The sequence below is a fragment of the Ovis aries genome, chromosome 23 (genome assembly GCF_016772045.2).
Source record: "Ovis aries strain OAR_USU_Benz2616 breed Rambouillet chromosome 23, ARS-UI_Ramb_v3.0, whole genome shotgun sequence".
Classification (NCBI taxonomy): Eukaryota; Metazoa; Chordata; class Mammalia; order Artiodactyla; family Bovidae; genus Ovis; species Ovis aries.
Window position 1 is genome coordinate 59521659 of NC_056076.1, and position 21199 is coordinate 59542857.

Here is a 21199-nt window from a genome sequence, read left to right on the forward strand (position 1 = left end):
TCAGCTTGTGTTGAAAGGAGTCCACAAGAGCAGGGCGGCTGCTCTCAGCGCGAGCACCTGCCGTGAAGCGGGAGACTCGCCGCGCCGCCGGAGCGCAGGCTGGGAGCGGGGGAGCCGCCCGGTGCAGAGCGCAGCTCCCGGCAGTCAGGCGCCTCAGACTCTAGATGCGCGATGCGCCTGCTTGTTCAGCAGATGCTACAACCGCAATGCCGCGTTAGCTACTACGGACATAATGATAAGCCAGACAGGGCTACTGCCTCCTCACCTCCAACCCCATGCGGATTAGGGTCTCTCCAAGAGAACACAAGTGAGGAAATAATGGCGCCCCCAGAGCTGTTTGTGCATAATTGGGGTTGAGTGGACGGAGGAGCCTGGTGGGCTGCGGTCCATGGGGTCACTAGGATTCGGACACGACTGAGTGACTTCACTTTCACTTTTCACTTTCGTGCATTGGAGAAGGAAATGGCAAGCCACTCCAGTGTTCTTGCCTGGAGAATCCCAGGGACGGAGGAGCCTGGTGGGCTGCCGTCTATGGGGTCACACAGAGTCGGACACAATTGAAGCGACTCAGCAGCAGCAGCAGCAGCAGCAGCAGCAGAACAGACTTCCTGTAATCAAGGGTCGGGGCAGAGAGTGGTTTCTTCCTGGTAATACGGTCCTGGTGTGCTCTCCAGATGAGTGTGACCAAGGAGAGTTATTACAGCTCTGTTGCAGTGCTTGCTTCATTCTGCATTTTACTATGGTGGTTTCTGTGTACGTATTTTCTCCCCACTAGTTTTGAATGTAGTTATGGGAAATAGATGGAGAAACAGTAGAAGCAGTGTCAGACTTTATTTTTTGGGGCTCCAGAATCACTGCAGATGGTGACTGCAGCCATGAAATTAAAAGACGCTTACTCCTTGGAAGAAAAGTTATGACCAACCTAGATAGCATATTCAAAAGCAGAGACATTATTTTGCCGACTAAGGTCCGTCTAGTCAAGGCTATTTTTCCAGTGGTCATGTATGGATGTGAGAGTTGGACTGTGAAGAAGGCTGAGCGCCAAAGAATTGATGCTTTTGAACTGTGGTGTTGGAGAAGACTCTTGAGAGTCCCTTGGACTGCAAGGAGATCCAGCCAGTCCATTCTGAAGGAGATCAGCCCTGGGATTTCTTTGGAAGGAATGATGCTAAAGCTGAAACTCCAGTACTTTGGCCACCTCATGTGAAGAGTTGACTCATTGGAAAAGACTCTGATGCTGGGAAGGATTGGGGGCAGGAGGAGAAGGGGACGACAGAGGATGAGATGGCTGGATGGCATCACAGACTCGATGGACGTGAGTCTGAGTGAACTCCAGGAGGTGGTGATGGACAGGGAGGCCTGGCGTGCTGCGATTCATGGGGTCACAAAGAGTCGGACACGGCTGAGAGACTGAACTGAACTGAAACATAGGAAATAATATCTGCTTTAAAGTCTTTGTGTTTCCCGCAGCAGGATGCCTAGGGTAACTTAGTGCAATGGAGTTTTGCTCAACTAAGTAATGGATGTTGTAAAGTGTGATCTCAGCAGTGTGTGCCTTTGAAGTGGACTTTAAAATTGTATCTTGATTATTTATATACCTGGTAAAAGAAGATTATTGCAGAGATGAAAAATGAGGCATCTCTTCCCAGGCTAGGATTCCTGGAGGACATGAGACTCAGTGCTTACATCCTTCCATAAGAAAAGCAATTTTGCCATTGTTGTGATTAAGAGAAACTAGTTTTAAATGAAAAAATTCACAACATACAGAGGACTCACCTAATCTAAGTTGGAATTTGTTGTGCTTTATAGATGAGTCATTGAAGTTCCTGGTAAGTAAGATATTACAAGATCTTTGGAACACTTAAATTCACAGAGATAATGCCTAGAGTATTCTTTAGCACAGGCTTTCTTGGTGGCTGAGATGATAAAGAATCTGCCTGCATTGCAGGAGACCTGGGTTCGATCCCTGGGTTGAGGAGATCCCCCGGAGAAGGGAATGGCTGCCTACTTCAGTATTCTTGTCTGGATAATTGCATGGACAGAGGAGCCTGGCAGGCTACAGTCCATGGGGTCACAAAGAGATGGACATGACTGAGTGACTAACACTTCCACTCCACTTTCATTCTTTAGCACAGCCTACCTGTTTAACCAGAAAATGAGCTTTCCTTTAAAAACTTGTGGTCTGAAAAGATTTGGACATATTTTGAATGAAGCCATTGGAGTAGGTATTACATTTCAATGAACTATGTCATAATTTAGTTTTATTTGCTTTAGTTTTATTTAGACCTTATTATTTTTCCCTTGAGAAAAATCTTGATTCACTCAACAAAATTTATCACAAGGCTTCTTTTTTTTTTTTTTCCTGCAATTTCAGTTGAGGCAATCATTTTCTTGAAAATTTGGCTATTATTTCTGAGTATATTGTCAATAAAGGCTATTTCATTTGAACTTTAGATTTTTATGTGTTAAGAATTGCCTTACTATTTCTCTTAGTTTAGTCAGTTTAATGATAGCTTACTGGGCTTTGATTTTTAAACCTAAGGAGTTCAGTTCAATGTGTTCTTGTTAATGTTCTTAACCATTAGTGAATAAATTCACTTATCAAAATTTTCTTTGTAAATTAGGTAAAGAATAATATGATTTAAAAACTGTAGCTACTTTTTATAACCTCTCCAGAAACACATCATTACTTGCCAGATAATGTTGATTTGAAATTTCTTAGTTATGAACGTACTTTCACGTGGATATTATTCTTGGTTCCATTTCAGTGATTTGATGTATGAACTCACTGAATTCTATTGTACATCTCCTATGCACAAAGAATGTGGGATTTTCTTTTCCATAGTGAGGTTTTATCCCATTACATTTTATCCTCATGAGCGGCAAATGCCGTGAGGAAAGCACAAATAAAAAGCTAATAGGAGTTCAAGGAGCTAAGATTCATTTCAGTGAACATTTTAGAAACTAGGAGGCGTTTGATGTGGGTCTTATGAAGTGTCAGATTAAAACCGGCAGAGTTTAGGGGAGGATGGGTCCCTCTAGGTGAGAACAGTATTAGACCCTCTCCTGAATCAACTGCTATTTCTCAAAGTATCATCAACATTCCAACCACCTCGTTTGGGATATTAACTGGTTCTCAAGTGTATTTCGGAGAAGGCAATGGGATCCCACTCCAGTACTCTTGCCTGGAAGATCCCATGGATGGAGGAGCCTGGTGGGCTGCAGTCCATAGGGTCTCGAAGAGTTGGACACGACTGAGCGACTTCACTTTCACTTTTCACTTTCATGCATTGGAGAAGGAAATGGCAGCCCACTCCAGTGTTCTTGCCTGGAGAATCCCAGGGATGGAGGAGCCTGGTGGGCTGCCGTCTATGGGGTCGCACAGAGTCGGACACGACTGAAGCGACTTAGCAGCAGCAGCAGCAGCAAGTGTATTTTTACCTTCACAGTTTCTGTGCTTCTGTTTATTTATATTTATTTTCTTTATGTTTTTCTATAGTATTCATCATCTGTTGTTGCTGTTATGATTCCCTAACCTGCCTAGAATTCTTGTAATTTTTCTTTACTCCAGCGACACCTTGTTTGTATCTCCCATATGGCATTTTAATTCCAATATATATTTTTTAATTTGCTAATTTAACTAAGTCTGTTTTTTTACAAACTCTTAATTCAATTCTAAGCTATAAATATTATGACTTTATCTCTGCACTGTGTTTGTACAGTATCTAATACGTAGTACACATTTGATAAATTGGATAAATATAGTTTTATCTTAAGTTGTTTGCTTAGGAGACCATCAGAATTTTAGAATGGTGTCATCTCATACACAATACTTACTCTAATATGGGGCCAAACAACTTGATATGATGGAGGAAGACATAAAAACTCTTGGACACAATTATTTCCTACTATAGTGCTTTAAAATAACCATAAGAATTCATTCCAAAATCTAAAATTAATGCATTAAATATACTATGTACTCAACCTATAATTGATATAGGTAACTTATAATTGAGGTAAGGTAGCTTCAAAGGAGTCATGTTTTTTTGAGGGGACTATATGTATATAGAAATTCTAGAGCTAGTGATTTAGTCTTCAGAATATATAAATAACTCTTGCAACTCAACAACAATGCAATTAAAAAATGGGCAGAGAAATTTAACAGATATTTCTCCAAATAAATCATGCAAATGGCCAATAAACATGTGAAAATATGCTCAATATCTTTAGTCACTGGGGAAATGAAAATTAAACCCACAATGATATATCACTTTACTCCTGCTGTGATGACTGTAATAATTACTTTTGAAACGCTGGAAAATAAAGAGTATTGGCAAGTGTGTGCAGAAATTGGAAACTTCCTACATGGATGGTGGGAAAATAAAATAGCATACTTGCTGTGGAAAACAGCTTGGCCATATCTCTAAAAGGAAAACAGAATTATCATATGACCCAGATGTTCCAGTCTTAACTTTGCACCAAAAAAATTTGTAAAGACATGCCAATCATAAACTAGCCAAAATTCAGAAACAACCCAAGTGCCTACCAACTGATAACTGAATAAATTAAAATGATATACCCATTTGATGGAATGTTATACAACCATAAAAAGGAAGTGCTGATACATGCTACAGTGTGAATGGACTTTGGAAACATTTTGCTAAATGAAAGAAGCTAGACCCAAAGGGCCACATATTGGATAATCCCATTTAAATGAAATGTCCAGAATAGGAAAATTCATGAATCCTGAACACAGATTAGTAATTGCCAGAGACTGGGGGAAGGAGGAAATGGGACCTGACTGCTTAATGAGCATGCGATTTCTTTTTTGGCACAATGAAAATATTCTTAAATTAGAAGGTGATGATGTTTGTGTAGCATCTTGAGTGTACTAAATGCCACTAAATCACACACTTTACAATGGTTGGAATGGTGAGGTTTATTTTACTTCAATAAAGAAAATAAATTTGAAAACCAGTTGAAACACCTTGCCTAGTTACCTTGAAGAGGTAAGTGTGCTAAGATGAAGATTTTCATCACATGGGCTCTTAAAGAAATATACTAGGTTCCAGTTCCCATGTTCAAACTCACTCCAAAGTGAATCCTAATAATCTTCATGAAAATATTCTTCTGTAATGTTGGCAGAATTTTTTTTTTTAATAGTGAAAACTTTTATATTTGGAATTAGCCAGCTGGACTCAGTTTAGATGATCCCAATTTTGTGGGCAACATCCAAAGCATCATAGTCAGGGGCGAGTTGAACATATGCTTTCTTCTCTCCGTTGGGCCTGATCAGAGTATTGACCTTAGCCGTATCAGCTGGCAGAATTTTTATGACTTGTGTGTAACCAATAGATTATGTCAAACATACAGCCTTATGAGACAGTGAGAAGACCTGGATAAGCCTTTGAGAATAAAAAAGGATTAATCATTATGTGACAACTGGTGGAAACTGGACTGTCCAGAGCAAATTGGGATGTGTTGTTGGCCCTAAGACTGCGTATTATCCGAACTCTGACATCAGTTCAGTTCAGTTCAGTCTTTCAGTTGTGTCCAGCTCTTTGCAGCCCCGTGAATCACAGCACGCCAGGCCTCCCTGTGCATCACCAACTCCCGGAGTTCACTCAGACTCACGACCATCGAGTCTGTGATGCCGTCCAGCCATCTCATCCTCTGTTGTCCCCTTCTCCTCCTGCCCCCAATCCCTCCCAGCATCAGAGTCTTTTCCAATGAGGCATCTCTTCACATGAGGTGGCCAAAGTCCTGGAGTTTCAGCTTCAACATCATTCCTTCCAAAGAACACCCAGGGCTGATCTCCTTTAGAATGGACTCGTTGGATCTCCTTGCAGTCCAAGGGACTCTCAAGAGTCTTCTCCAACACCATAGTTCCAAAGCATCAATTCTTCGGTGCTCAGCTTTCTTTACAGTCCAACTCTCATGTCCATACATGACCACTGGAAAAACCATAGCCTTGACTAGACGGACCTTAGTTGGCAAAGTAATGTCTCTGCTTTTGAATATGCTGTCCAGGTTGGTCATAACTTTCCTTCCAAGGAGTAAGTGCCTTTTAAATCCATGGCTCTGACATAGATGAGATAAAATTATAGAGTAGACTTCAACCTGAATTTCATGCCTTCAATCCTTTTGCTTCATGGTTGTTTTAGTCATTTGTTCATTCATTCAGTAAATATCTGTCTAGCCTCTATTTAGTGCTGTGTGTGGTGTGTGGGTGTGATCAGCTGTGTCCGACTCTTTGTGACCACATGAACTGTAGTCCACCAGGCTCCTCTGTCCACGGAGTTTTCCAGACAAGGATACTGGAGTAGGCTGCCATTTCCTACTCCAGGGATCTTGCCAACACAGGGACAGAACCCTCTGTCTATTGTGTTTCCTGCTTCGGTAGGTGAATTCCTTACCACTGAACCACCTGGGAAGCCCCAATTAAATGCTAGACGGTCAATGTATTCTTCAGCATAAGAAACCTTCAGTGCTTCTGGACTTTATATTCCACCCAAAGATTAAAGTGTCTGTCATAAAGTAATTCCAACAATACACAGCTCCCTAACTTCACACACACAGCTCTGCCGATGGGTGTAGGATTTAGTAGAGCCCTCTGCAGTTTCAGCTCGATTGTAACTTTGAAGGGTGCTTGTCAGTCCTGTATTAAGATGCGAGTAGTAGAGTTTCTGGGCTCTGTTTTGCCTTATGTTTGCAGTTGTCCTTTAATTGTTTGCCTATCAATGGCTCTCACCGTCTCTGCTCTGAGAGTGTCTACTGTTTGAGGAGTTACTATATTTTTTACTTTTCCTCTTTCATCTTCTCATTTCTGTCTTTCATATTGCTTGTATATTCTGCCTCTTGTTGCATCTTTAAAGTGTGCTTTTGAGTGCTTCTGGGCTAGAGTAGTTCTAACAGTCTGAGATTTCTGGGCATTTTCCTCTGTGGGTCATATTTCATTTGTATCTGGGGGGAATGATCTAACATGCAAGCATTCACGTATTCCATACGATCCAGGCACCACAGTGCCTTACATACATCATCTCATGACAGTTTCATTAAATAAGATCATCATTTTTCAGATGAAGAACTTGCAGATCTAAGAATTAAATACATTGCAAAAAATTAAGTCCAAACTCAAATCCAAGTCTCGTTTGATGTTAGAGTCGTGCCTCCCACAATGCCTTGCTTTAAATAGTAAGAAATCTAAGAACTCTCATGTTAACTCTATGCTTTCTTGAGTAAAGATATTTAACATTTTTTATAAGAGTTTCCTGGGATCCAAATCAGAAAAATAATAAAAGAACATTAATTTAATGTAATAGGTCTTAAAATTTCATTGAAGAATGTCTTGCCTTTTCACTTTTTTTTTAATGTTTGGAAATTCATGAATAGGTTTTAACATACTTTTGTATGTTATTTTTTGTGAGAGCAAGTTATGTGTTATGGCCTGTACTCTATTACTTTCGCTATGCTGATTTTCACTTGGTACAATTCTAGGTCATTGCCAAAAAGATAAGAATTGCTTTTCTTTCTAAATTTTAATGTATGATGGAATCTCAAACTTTAAAATTAATATGGTATTTGTTGGGGTAGTGGGATACTAAACTAAGAGGCTAGCCATTTAAAAACCCCATGAGTTACAGCAGACCTGTAGAATTCAAAGATAGTATTGTTTAATCCAAAAAATTTATTGAGCACCTATTATATGCCAGGAGCTGGAGATAGGGAACATTTCTTGGAAATGTCCTTCTCACTCTGCCCACCGCCACCACTAAAAAGACCGTGGACGGGGGAATATTTTGCAATACGTATAGTGACCACAGGTTATCTTCCAGAGGACCTAAGGAACTTGAATGAATTAATAAAAGAAGGGAAATGATGCATTTAAAAAATGGCTAAAAGACATGGAGTAATTCACAGAGGAAAAAATCTCAAAGGTTTATAAAATAATCTCACAAGAAATTGAAGTGCAAATCAAAACTACACAATACAATTTCACATCCATTGTATTAGCAAGAGTTTTAAAAATGTATCTTACAAATGGTGGCTAGAAAGGAGATGCATGGGAATTGCTGGTTGAAGTATGAAGTGACAAGATGACACAGAGTACTTTGGCAGACACTTTGTCAACAGTCTTTCTAGGTGAAAATAAAAGTAGACTTCTGCAAAGAATTCAGCTTTTAGATACATATTCTGATTCACATGCATAAAAATACACTGTAAAGCACAAATAAAGATCACCCTGAGACACCAACAAGAAAATGGACAAATACATCAGAACATGTTTTTTCATTGAAATAGTACATGTCAAGTAATGTAAAGAAATTAGAACTACATGTATCATCGTGGAAAAAATCTTAGGAACCTCATATTGTATGAAAATGAATTGCAGAAAGATAAATACGGTGGGATATCATTCATGAGGCACAAAACAATTCATTGCAGTTTTAAGAGTGCATATACTCATGGGACTGTCTCAGGAGAAGAGTCCTCAGTAGAGGAAGGACCCGGAGGGCGTACATGGGCAGTCTGCAGTCACACGGCAGGGCTTTGCTCCTCGGCCTGGCTGAACAAAAACGTTCATTTCATTATTCATTATGCATTGGCATATGTGAAGTATCACTAATAAAAATGGGAAAGTAGTGCTCAGATGATCTCTTTTCTGGTAGTATGATTTTGTATCTAGAAAACTCAAGAGACTACAGTAAGGCTATTTTACTTACACAGTTTTGTAAAGTTGTCTGGGACCAGATAAACTTTATTCAACTCTAACAATAGTTAATTACTCAAAGTGGAAATAGAAAAAAATTTCCATTCCCAGTGGTAACAACACTCAAAATTTAACAGGAAAGAAGAAATCTTAACAGGAAATTTAACAAGAGAAGAAATTTAACAGGAAAAAAATCAGAGCCTTTAGGTAGAAAGCTATTAAATTGAACTGATGGCTATAAACTATTATATAAACACATGTAAGGACATGATGTGCTGTTAATAGGAGGTTTTATTGCCATTAAAATATTAATACCCCCAAATTGATATATTAAATAATGAAATTGCAATTATAACCCCAATTAATTTTTTTTACTGGAAAATTATATTACATTTTATATAAGTAACAAATGCTTTAAAGTATCCAAAAAAAGTATGAAAAAAAAACTTGGTGGTTGACTTCCGTTTTAAACATTCAGTTCAGTTCAGTTGCTCAGTCAAGTCTAAATCTTTGCAACCCCATGGACTGCAGCATGCAAGGCCTCCATGTCCATCACCAACTCCCGGAGTTTACCCCAACTCATGTCCATTGAGTCGGTGATGCCATCCAACCATCTCACCCTCTGTCGTCCGCTTCTCCTCCCACCTTTAATCTTCCCCAGCATCAGGGTCTAGACATTAGATCATGTTATAAAATCAGTGTAATTAAGTCTCTTTTGTCTTGGTCTTTAAATAAGCAAACTCATTGCAGAAAAAAAAAACAAGAGTATTTAGAAATTAATTTCAGTGTAGATCAAAATTTGATATATGTAAAATGATGATTACATTTATTCATAATAGAATGTTTGAGTCATTAAATGGTGCTGGCATAGCTGGCTATGCTTCTGGAAGAATCAAAGTGCACACCTGGCTTTACTACACATGAAAACAAGTTCTGGACGAATTAAAGTTTTAATTGTTTAAAACATATATTAGAAAATATCTAAAAACATATATTAGAAGATATCATCTGTAGGTGAAGGACGTCTTCTTTCTCCAAACTGGAAATCTAGGCTCTATTAAACAAAATGATATACATTTAAATCCCTAAAGATTTTTTCCTTAAATCCTGGGTACAGCAAAGGAATATATAACCTAGACCAAGAAAGAAATAGTAGGTTTTGAAAAAAAAAGATAACCAAAACTAATACTAGGAGCTGTTGCAAAATGGGAAGAAACAAACTCTAATATCAAATTAAAGATGTGCAAAGAATGTAAGAAAACAGTTCCCAGAAGGGCAGCTGTATAAGTCCAGCATGTAAACGTAAGGATGCTCAGATTCTCTAGCAGTCAGGGCAGGACTAGTGAATGTTACCATGAGCTGTTTCTTTAAAACCAATTATACTGAGAAAATCTGAAGGAGCTTATGCAGATGTCTTCTGTTTGGCCTTCCGAATCTTCTCCATCCTTCTCCAGCACGCTCTGTGCCCCGACAGCCTTGTGTGAATTGGTGGATTTTTGCCTCCATTGTCTTCCGGTCTCCAGCTGGGTTTGTCCAATGGGAAGCAGTAGCAGCAGACGTTGAGCGATAGAGAGCAAGGCTGGGTGTTTATTTTCCAACTCCCTTCACCGAAGTGAAAGTGTTAGTCTCACAGTCGTGTCCGACTCTTTGCAACCCCATGGACTGTAGCCAGCCCGGCTCCTCTGTTCATGGAATTCTCTAGGCAAGAATACTGCAGTGGGTTGCCATGCCTTTCTCCAGGCAATCTTCCTGACCCAGGGATCAAAACTGAGTCTCCTGCGTTGCTCACCCTTTATCAAAGTCAAGTCCTAATCATATGGCCTTTTCTGCTCCCTCCTTTTGCTTCATCACTTTTAAAGGCGATAAAACAATCTACCTCTAACAAACTCTGGTTACAATTTCTTGTGAGTTCCCTTTCCTCCTGCCAACATCCTTGAAAATATCTCTTTGCTATATTCTCCTCAAATGACCAAATTTGCGAGTGACATCTGCTTGCTATTCAGCCCTTGGCTGATGGCTGACTATAACACTTGTTGCAAGGACCAAGCTGGGGAAGAGCACTTGCATTTGCTGAGCAGAAAGGGGAGGAGAGATCGAGAGATTTACAGGCAAGAAAAGCTGAGAGTTCACACCAGGAAACCAGCTTTATGAGAAGGGTTACAGGGACTTCTCTAAACCAAAAGAAAAAGACAAAACACCAGAAATAAGAAAATGATAAAAGAAAATCTCATTGGTAAAGGCAGATACACTGCCAAGTTACTACGGCAATCACTCACAAAGCCAGCAGGAAAGTTAAAGAGAGAGCAGTGTAATCCTTTCTATCCAAGATGTAAAAGGTGTAGAACATGATGTCAACAGAGAGTGAAAATGCAAGATGGTAAAATAAGTAGCTAAGAGATCAGCAATATATTGTATATAATTTTTTTTGTATACTGTTTCATTTGCTTAGTCACTTAGTCATGTCCGACTCTTCGTGACCCCTTTGGACTATAGCCCGTCAGGCTCCTCTGTCCATGGGATTTTCCAGGCAAGAATACTGGGATTGGGTTGCCGTTCTCTTCTCCAGGGGATCTTCCTGACCCAGGGGTTGAACCCAGGTTTCCTGCATTGCAGGCAGATTCTTTACCATCTGAGCCTCCAGGGAAGATGCTATATATAAACCTCATGGTACCCATAAATCAAAAACCTATGACAGATTCATATACAATTGAAAAAGGAATTCAAACATAACACTAAAGAGTCATCAAGTCACAAGGGAAGAGAGCAAAGCAAGAATAAGGGAATGAAAAAACTACAAAAGCAACCTTCAAACAGTGAGCAAAGCGGCAACAAACACTGTCAATAGCTGCTTCAAAGGTGGGTGGACTAAACGTTCCAATCAAAAGACAGACTGGCCGGTCTTTGTGTGAACTGGACTGATTGTGGCGATCATTTTGAAGTGTACAGAGATATCAAATCAGCATATTGTGTATCAGGAACTAACATAGGGGCTGTAGGTCAGCTTCATTAGGTTGGCCAAAAAGTTTGCTTGGCTTTTTCCATAACACCATATGGAAAAACCCAGATGAACTTTTTGGACAATACAATACTTCAAAAGCAAACTCATGAAAAGAGACCATATTTGTGGTTACCAGAGGCTGTTTGTTGACAGATAAATCTTGAATTAAGTAGCACCCAGGACAGCCTCAGGGGTGAATAATAAGACGTATCCTTCTTTCATGGTACTTTTGAAATTTAGTTTGAGAAGTCCTATGTTAATTTTTATGTTTCTCCATATGCCCATCTTCTTACTAATCACCCTACTTAATTGCATGCTAAGTCACCTCAGTCGTGTCTGACTCTCTGTGACCCCATGCACTGCAGCCCACCAGGCTCCTCTGTTCATGGGATTCTCCAGGCAAGAATCGTGGGGTGGATTGCGGTACTAGCTTTAATTTGGAAGGAATTATCTAAAAATGATGCACTATTCCTGGGGATGTTATGCTTCAGGTGAGAATCCTCTGGGAAATGAACGTCTTCAACCTGGGGGAAGGTCTTTTAACTCCACTGCGCTCCACTACCTGGAACAGGCAGTGCAGATTCGAAGTATTTTAGAGAAGTCAGACTTAAATCCTGAGGCTTCCCTGGTGGCTCAGATGGTAAAGAACCTGCTTGCAATTTGGGAGATTTGGGTTTGATCCCTGGGTTGGGAAGATCCCCTGGAGGAGGGTGTGGCAACCCACTCCAGTATTCTTGCCTGGAGAATCTCATGGACAGAGGAGCCTGGCGGGCTACAGTCCATGGGGTCACAAAGAGTTGGATATGACTGAGCGACTAAGCACACTACTGAGGCTAATTGATCAATAATTATTAAATCACCAAATTTAATAGCTGTTTAATCTAAAAAAAGTTCCTCTCTTAAAAGTTTCCTGAATTTCAGTCCAATAACTGGTAATTCAGGCTGAGTAAATTATCTGAATATACAGAGAGTAATTTATAAGAAAGAATAATTTCCACTTTCTTTATTTCTGTACTTGTTCTACATAAAACATCCATTATCACCTTACGTATTTCGTAAAATTTGGTTTTTTTTTTAACATGAATCTTCCTTTTTTCTTTTTCCACTTTTGTTCTTTTCATTTTTTCTTTTCTTTTGTAAAAGAACATGTAGGAGGTAGGTATTTTCTCTTGATTTGGATTTAACAATAGAAAAGTTCTTCACAGGGATAAAATGAATGAGAGAGAGATAACACTGCCGATACCTCTGAGACATTGCTGGGTGATGTTAGCCATACATTTTATTTTCTGGCTTGCCTTGGGTTGGAAAATCACTTTCAGACCGCTAGCACTAAAGACGTGAAGATGGTTATGGAAATTGCAACTGTATATTACGCGTTACTTCACAGTCCATTGAATTTCTGGTTTTTATGCTCTGAGACATTTTCTCTGTATATTCTCAGATTGGAGGGAAAAGGAATTATAGGGTTTTATCTTCTGATAATGCTAAGCTATAATACTGACCCTTACCTGCTGTCTTGAAACTCAGAGTAGACTTCCATAGTCAAAGCTATGGTTTTTTCCAGGAGTCATGCATGAATGTGAGAGCTGGACCATAAAGAAGGCTGAGCACTGAAGAATGGATGCTTTTGAACTGTGGTATTGGAGAAGATTCTTGAGAGTTCCTTGGACAGCAAGGAGATCCAACCAATCAGTCCTAAAGGAAATCAAGCCTGAATATTCATTGGAAGGACTGATGCTGAAGCTGAGGTTCCAGTAGTTTGGCCACCTGATGTGAAAAGCCGACTCACTGGAAAAGACCCTGATACTGGGAAAGATTAAGGGCAGGAGGAGAAGGGAGCGGCAGAGGATGAGATGGTTGAATGGCATCACCAGCTCAATGGACATGAGTTTCAGCAAAGCTCCAAGCGAAGGAAGGGAGGGCCTGATGTGCTGAGTCCATTGGGTCACAAAAAGTCAGACACAACTCAGTGACTCGACAACATCTGCTACCTTGAAACTCAAGTAGGCTTCCTAAAATGCCTGTCTTTGATATATTCTGTGTCTTTTTGATATCATAAATCAAGTGTGTTCCATTTTGATAGGTAGACAAAATAATCTCTTTAAATAGTAGGATAGAGGTATCAGCTACAATATAGAACTGTTTTATTGGCTTATACACTTTATATCAGTGTAATTCTATTATGGAAACTTATATAGCAAAAAGGCTGTCTGAGGAGGCATTACAAATAGCTGTGAAAAGAAGAGAAGTGAAAAGCAAAGGAGAAAAGGAAAAATATTCCCATTTGAATGCAGAGTTCCAAAGACTAGCAAGGAGAGATAAGAAAACCTTCCTCAGTGATCAATGCAAAGAAATAGAGGAAAACAACAGAATGGGAATGACTAGAGATCACTTCAAGAAAATTAGAGATACCAAGGGAACATTTCATGCAAAGATGGGCACAATAAAGGACAGAAATGGTATGGACCTAATGGAAGCAGAAGATATTAGAAGAGGTGGCAAGAATACACAGAAGAACTGTACAAAAAAGATCTTCATGACCAAGATAATCATGATGGTGTGATCACTCACCTAGAGCCAGACATTCTGGAATGTGAAGTCAAGTGGGCCTTAGAAAGCATCACTACGAACAAAGCTAGTGGAGGTGATGGAATTCCAGTAGAACTATTTCAAATCCTGAAAGATGATGCTGTGAAAGTGCTGCACTCAATAAGCCAGCAAACTTGGAAAACTCAGCAGTGGCCACAGGACTGTAAAAGCTCAGTTTTCATTCCAATCCCAAAGAAAAGCAATGCCAAAGAATGCTCAAACTACCATACAATTATACTCATCTCACATGCTAGCAAAGTAATGCTCAAAATTCTCCAAGCCAGGCTTCAGCAATACGTGAACCGTGAACTTCCAGATGTTCAGGCTGGCTGTAGGAAAGGCAGAGGAACCAGAGATCAAATTGCCAACATCCTCTGGATCATGGAAAAAGCAAGAGAGTTCCAGAAAAACATCTATTTCTGCTTTATTGACTATGCCAAAGCCTTTGACTGTGTGGATCACAATAAACTGTGGAAAATTCTGAAAGAGATGGGAATACCAGACCACCTGACCTGCCTCTTGAGAAACCTATATGCAGGTCAGGAAGCAACAATTAGAACTGGACATGGAACAACAGACTGGTTCCAAATAGGAAAAGGAGTACGTCAAGGCTGTATATTGTCACCCTGCTTATTTAACTTGTATGCAGAGTACATCATGAGAAACACTGGGCTGGAAGAAGCACAAGCTGGAATCAAGATTGCCGGGAGAAATATCAATAACCTCAGATATGCAGATGACAACACCCTTATGGCAGAAAGTGAAGAGGAACTAAAAAGCCTCTTGATGAAAGTGAAAGAGGAGAGTGAAAAAGCTGGCTTAAAGCTCAACATTCAGAAAACGAAGATCATGGCATCTGGTCCCATCACTTCATGGGAAATAGATGGGGAAACAGTGGAAACTGTCAGATTTTATTTTCTGGGGCTCCAAAATTGCAGATCTTAATTGCAACCATGAAATTAAAAGATGCTAACTCCTTGGAAGGAAAGTTATGACCAACCTAAAAAACAGAGGTATTACTTTGCCAACAAAGGTCCGTCTATTCAATGCTATGGTTTTTCCAGTGGTCATGTATGGATGTGAGAGTTGGACTGTGAAGAAAGCTGAGTGCCAAAGAATTGATGCTTTTGAACTGTGGTGTTGGAGATTCTTGAGAGTCCCTTGGACTGCAAGGAGATCCAACCAGTCCATCCTAAAGGACACCAGTCTTGGGTGTTCATTGAAAGAACTGATACTGAGGCTGAGACTCCAATACTTTGGCCACCTGATGTGAAGAGCTGACTGATTGGAAAAGACCCTGATACTGGGAGGAATTGGGGGCAGGAGGAGAAGGGGATGACAGAGGATGAAATGGCTGGATGGCATCACAGACTCGATGGACATGAGTTTGGGTGAACTCTGGGAATTGGTGATGGACAGGGAGGCCTGGTGTGCTGCGATTCATGGGGTTGCAAAGAGTCGGACATGACTGAGCGACTGTACTGAACTGAACTGTTACTACAAACTCTGAAAGGAAATTAGTTTCAAAGAAATTAAAATTAGTATAAAGTTAATAAGTACAGATAATAAGCCCAGCATCATATCCTGTTCCAAAAATTTTATTTATTGTTTATTATCAGTGTAGTTCTACTTAAGAATTGGGAAAAAAAGGAAAAAAGCTAGCACTGATTTGGTGGGAGGAGAAGGGGATGACAGAGGATGAGATGGTTGGATGACATCACCGACTCGATGGGCAAGAGTTTGAGCAAGCTCTGGGAGTTGGTGATGGACAGGGAAGCCTGGTGTGCTGCAGTCCATGGGGTCACGAAGAGTCAGACATGACTGAGCGACTGTACTGACTGACTGACTGACTGATTTTCCCAGGCAGATGTATTTTCAGAGCACAGATATGGCACTGCTATAATTGGAAGATTCTCACTGGGAATGCATCTAAAGTCACGTCTACAGAACACCAGGTGCACGGGATTCAGAAAATGATTGGCCTTTCCCAGAAGCTAACAGACCAGATAAAAGGACTAATGTGTCCTGCTTCTCCAAGAATAAATGATGCTTTATTGAAAGACAGATCAATTCATAATCTTTCACTTCCTATTCCTTAACTACAAGTTCAGTTGACACCTACAATTTTTTTTTTTTTACTTTACAATATTGTATTGGTTTTGCCATACATCAACACGATTCTGCCACAGGTATACACGTGTTCACCATCCTGAACCCCCCTCCCACTTCCCTCCCCGTACCATCCCTCTGGGTCATCCCAGTGCACCAGCCCCAAGCATCCTGTATCCTGCATCGAACCTGGACAGGCGATTCATTTCTTATATGATATTATACATGTTTCAATGCTATTCTCCCAAATCATCCCACCCTCTCCCTCTCCCACAGAGTCCAAAAGACTGTTCTATATATCTGTGTCTCTTTTGTTCTCTTGCATACAGGGTTATCGTTACTGTCTTTCTAAATTCCATATATATGCATTAGTATACTGTATTGGTGTTTTTCTTTCTGGCTTACTTCACTCTGTATAATAGGCTCCAGTTTCATCCACCTCATTAGAACTGATTTAAATGTATTCTTTTTAATGGCTGAGACCTACAATTTTAAGTTAATCAAAACTTTAATTTTTCTAACTGTACATAATTAGGCAACATCTCCAACTTTGGCTAAGAGAACTAGAGAATTCTCCAAAAATGTATTATTACTTAAATAATATTATAAACAATAATTATGTGATTATTGTGCGCAATGTATGAAAATGATATGGTATTAAGACCTAGCATATGATCTTTGCTAACCATCTTGAATGCAGTGACGACTGCTGTGTTAAGACATCATGGACAAGCACATTAGCGAGTGTACTGCTTTACCAGAGATATATTTTCTCTTACATGTATGAGACTGCTTAGTTTAACCCACCTATTAGTATGAATGCTCTACTCATCTCAGCACTGTGTTCCACTGATGGTTCATGATTATGATTAGGACTATGTTTATCTTAAAATCATTAGACTAGTTAAAGTATGTAGGCAGTTTTGGCTTAGATCAGACTATCATTCTGGAGCTGGGTTTTCATCTTTACATGAAATAATGCTATCACCATATGTGGAAGAGGGTAATCATGCTTTTGCTTCCATTCTCCTGAGTGACATCAATTATTTCCCATCTCTTCTCTGCTTCCAGTAAATTTCACATTCAGTTCCAAAGCAGATTTTGTCAAGTTCAGACGGGAGAAGAACAAGGACGCTAATGATGGGGAGCAGGAGCAGAAGCGTGGCACAATCAGCCCTGCCGTGATTGGGGCTCTCAGGCTCCAGCTGCGCCTTCTTTTGAACCTGGCTTGCAGACTCCAGAGGACACTCGAATAGCGGGTACTTAAAACTGTGCGTCAAAAAGCTTCATGAACCACAAACACGCATGTAGATAGCCATGCACAATAAATAATATTTTGTTCAAAAAATAATGCTGGGGCCAAAACCAAAAATTGACCTTCGACCTATGCCAAGAAATGGCATTTACATGTGAGTCTATTTGTGGTTGAAGATTTTAGAGGTCTGTAGGTTGCAAAATAAAGTTCTTTAACATTTTTCTCATCACTTTATGTGCCTAGGTATTTATTATTTCACATCCCTGTTTTTCCCTCATCTGTCTTTTAACAATTTTTTATTCTTCATTTTCTCTCTAAAATTGGTCATAATGCAGAAATAAAGTAGCATTTAAGTTATTTTGATTTTGTTCATTAAAAACACATTTATGTGCCCCTAAAAGTTACTACTTCCTTTTTCGTTGCTTATTATTTTGTTCAGCATATATGAGAAATAAATATCTTCCATAGCTATTGTATGTACAAATTTTTGTTTCAGATTCTCTCTCTGCCCTAGACAGACACATTCACACACACATAAGGAGACATAAGAGATGCGGGTTTGATCCCTGGGTGGGGAAGATTCCCTTGGAGGAGGGCATGGCAACCCACTCCAGTATTCTTGCCTGGAGAATCCAAAGGACAGAGGAGCCTGGTGGGCTGCAGTCCGTGGGGTCAAAAAGAGTCAGACACGACTGAAGTGATTTAGCACGCACACACAAGCACAAGCAAAATGCAACTCCACGTGTATTTTATTTTATTTTAATTATTTGTTTTCATTGGAGGCTAATTACTTTATAATGTTGTGGTGGTTGTCACTATGCAGTGACATGAGTCAGTCTCGGGTGTCCAAATGTATTTTCATCTAAATGTGTTGCGCCCAGCAATAAGACTCTAGCGCAGCTTTGCTGGATTGGTCATGTTTGGCATATAAAAATTTGAATAACTAAAATTATTTTGGTATCATCTCTGTCATACCAATTCCTAATTGGATTTCTGTAAGTACACCAGTAACTATTTGTCGGCTACTCACTATATGCCCTTGTTAAGCTAAGATTTGTGAAGAATAAGAAAGTTTTCTTAGGGTGTGTATTAAACGTTAGAAAGATTTTCTAATACTAATTTCCTCAAGTATGTCAGAACTGCCCATAGTTATGCAAATGATGGTAAAATCGATCTATCTTAATATCTATCTACCCATCTATTATCTGTGTATCACCCCACACAATATACCGCTCCATAATCCAGGTTTGAAAATTAATGACTGAAATTGATGTAATAAAATCCCACTGTGAGTTCTGTAATCAGCTTCAGTGATCTGCATTGGGTTATTAAAAAAAAAATTTTTTTTTGCATTGGATTATTGACGTGCTGAGAGAACTAGATAGAACATCCTTCATTTAATGACCCAGATATTCTTAACGCATTTTAGTCAAGGAAAAACTACGACGCTTATATGTTTTTAAAAATAAACTCTCTTCAGGCTTTGTGAGTTTCCAGACCCTTCAAGAGCATATTCTAATATGTTCATTTCAATAAGGGAAGTGTGTGCGCTTTATGGTTTTTGAGTATAGGTTATGCAGCCTTGCATATTAAGATAAGCCTAGAGTCCTTCCAAAATCAGTGTGAATCCTGAGGTAAACTCAGAATTATAAGAATTATAGTGCCTGTGATTTTAATGAGTCCAAGCAGAGACCGTTATATCTGAAATGGTCTAGGGAACATTTTGGGTTTCCCAGGTAGCTCAGTGGTAAAGAATCTACCTGCCAGTGCAGGAGACTCGAATTTGATCCCTGGGTCAGGAAGATCCCTTGGAGAAGGAAATGGCAACCCACTGCAGTGTTCTTGCCGGGACAATCCTACAGACAGAGGAGCCCGGTGGGCTACGATCCGGTCAGACACCATTTAGCCCTAAAACAGCAGGGAAATTCTTCACTGTTGAGCAGGAAAGCAGCCAGGGTGGCCTTTTTGTGTCAGGCACCACTTCCTCCCTGACGTGGGTGTGAGATATAAACTTAGCAAGGTTATTTTTTTGTTTTTACTTTTAATTTTATGTTGGAGAGTAGCTGATTTGTCACCATTTTCAGAGTCTACAAATTGTGCCTTAATACAGCTAAAATTATTCACATAGGAAAGGTTTGTGTATGTTTAAGATTATGGGGACGTTTCCATTGAGAAAGAATAGTTGAACAGCCAGGAAGTAAAGGGGTTCCATGAGGTATAAGGTTCCTAAGAAGACGAGTAGCAGGATGATCAGGAAAACTTTCATGGGGACAGGACCTAATTAGGATGAAAAAGCTCTGATGGAATGTGTTAGGGTTACACAAGTTTACAAGTGGGTTTGGGGGAAAGTGTATAAGATCTCATCCTTTATTTCCTCTGGGGATTAAAAGTTTTAATCTGTGAGTTTAAGTTTAAGTTGGTATTTAATCCAGGGAGCAGACATTGGCTAGAAAAAATAATTGTACTGGAAACTGAGCCAGTTTTGAAAGTCTGTTTGGAATGGGTGACTACAAATATCTTATTGTATGATTATTTCAGAGGGTGCTCAACTTCCCAATTGGATATCTGGAAAATTCGTTGTCTATATGAAAACGAAAACAGAAAAGATCAAGGGGTTTAGTTTTAAGAGTTTTGATAAACGATGCATCGCAGAATTTCACGGAGGGGAGAAAGCAAAGGGCCAATGAGTTAACAGAATTAAGAATCAGTAATAGAGGCCCGGGAGTTAAAGGATAGTCAGAGTACGTTGCTAAAGAATTGGGCTAGAAGGAGAAGAAGGTGTAGTCAGGGCCCGAGATGTTCAGATTAGCGTTGGTGACTGTGGAACAATTTTGGGAAACTGAGCTGTGTCTTAGTCGTAGGGTGAAGAGGAAGAGAGGAGAAGCTTGCAGATGACAAAAATCAAAAGCAGCTCAGGGCCAGGGTGCTGTGTGGCCCTCTACGTTGCATTGAGTCACCCGAGGTAATGACAGCGCTTGGAACAAAAGAAAACTCTGAGTTACCATCACGTGCATGGATGCGGGGGTGGGACCATCAGATTGAATGTGACCACGAAGAGGGGATGGTGGTGAACACCACAAAGGCAGGGTGTTCTCTTTTTCTGTAAAGAAGTATTAGAGAGTTACCTGTCTCATACGAGAGTTGTAGTGATTTATCTTGCAATTCAAGAAAAAGAAGAGACGCAACACATAGATCCTACCTTCTGATCTTGAGACCCAAGGCTATGACTCGACCACATTTCAGAGGATACTGTGTTTGCAGGTTCAACTGAGACAAAGCAGTAGAGGGGGTATTCGGTGACAGATGAGGCTATTAGGGGAGTTTGCTGATGACGGAACTACACTGGCGAAGGCGCAGAGAAAAACCTTCCGAAGGGGAGGGTGAGTCCGAAGCAAGGCCTGCAGGACTTAGTGAGAACGAAGGTATGGGTGAGATGGAATGACCCGCGAGTTAATATGTGTTGATGGATGAAATTCCTGAGGCTGGTAAAGTGGTTTCAGTAAATCCTTGAGAGAGAATAAGCCCTGCACCAGGGTTA

At 40.0% G+C, this 21199-nt stretch overlaps 1 long non-coding RNA gene across 1 annotated transcript in view; it reads left to right on the forward strand.

Annotated features, from left to right (window-relative positions):
- The window catches only part of LOC132658515 (uncharacterized), a 30134-nt gene extending 11989 nt beyond the window's left edge, over nt 1–18145 (forward strand). The window contains exon 2 of the long non-coding RNA XR_009598273.1: nt 17478–18145. This is a non-coding gene — a long non-coding RNA (uncharacterized LOC132658515). The remainder of the gene's footprint in view (nt 1–17477) is intronic.
- Nucleotides 18146–21199: the final 3054 nt, after the last annotated feature.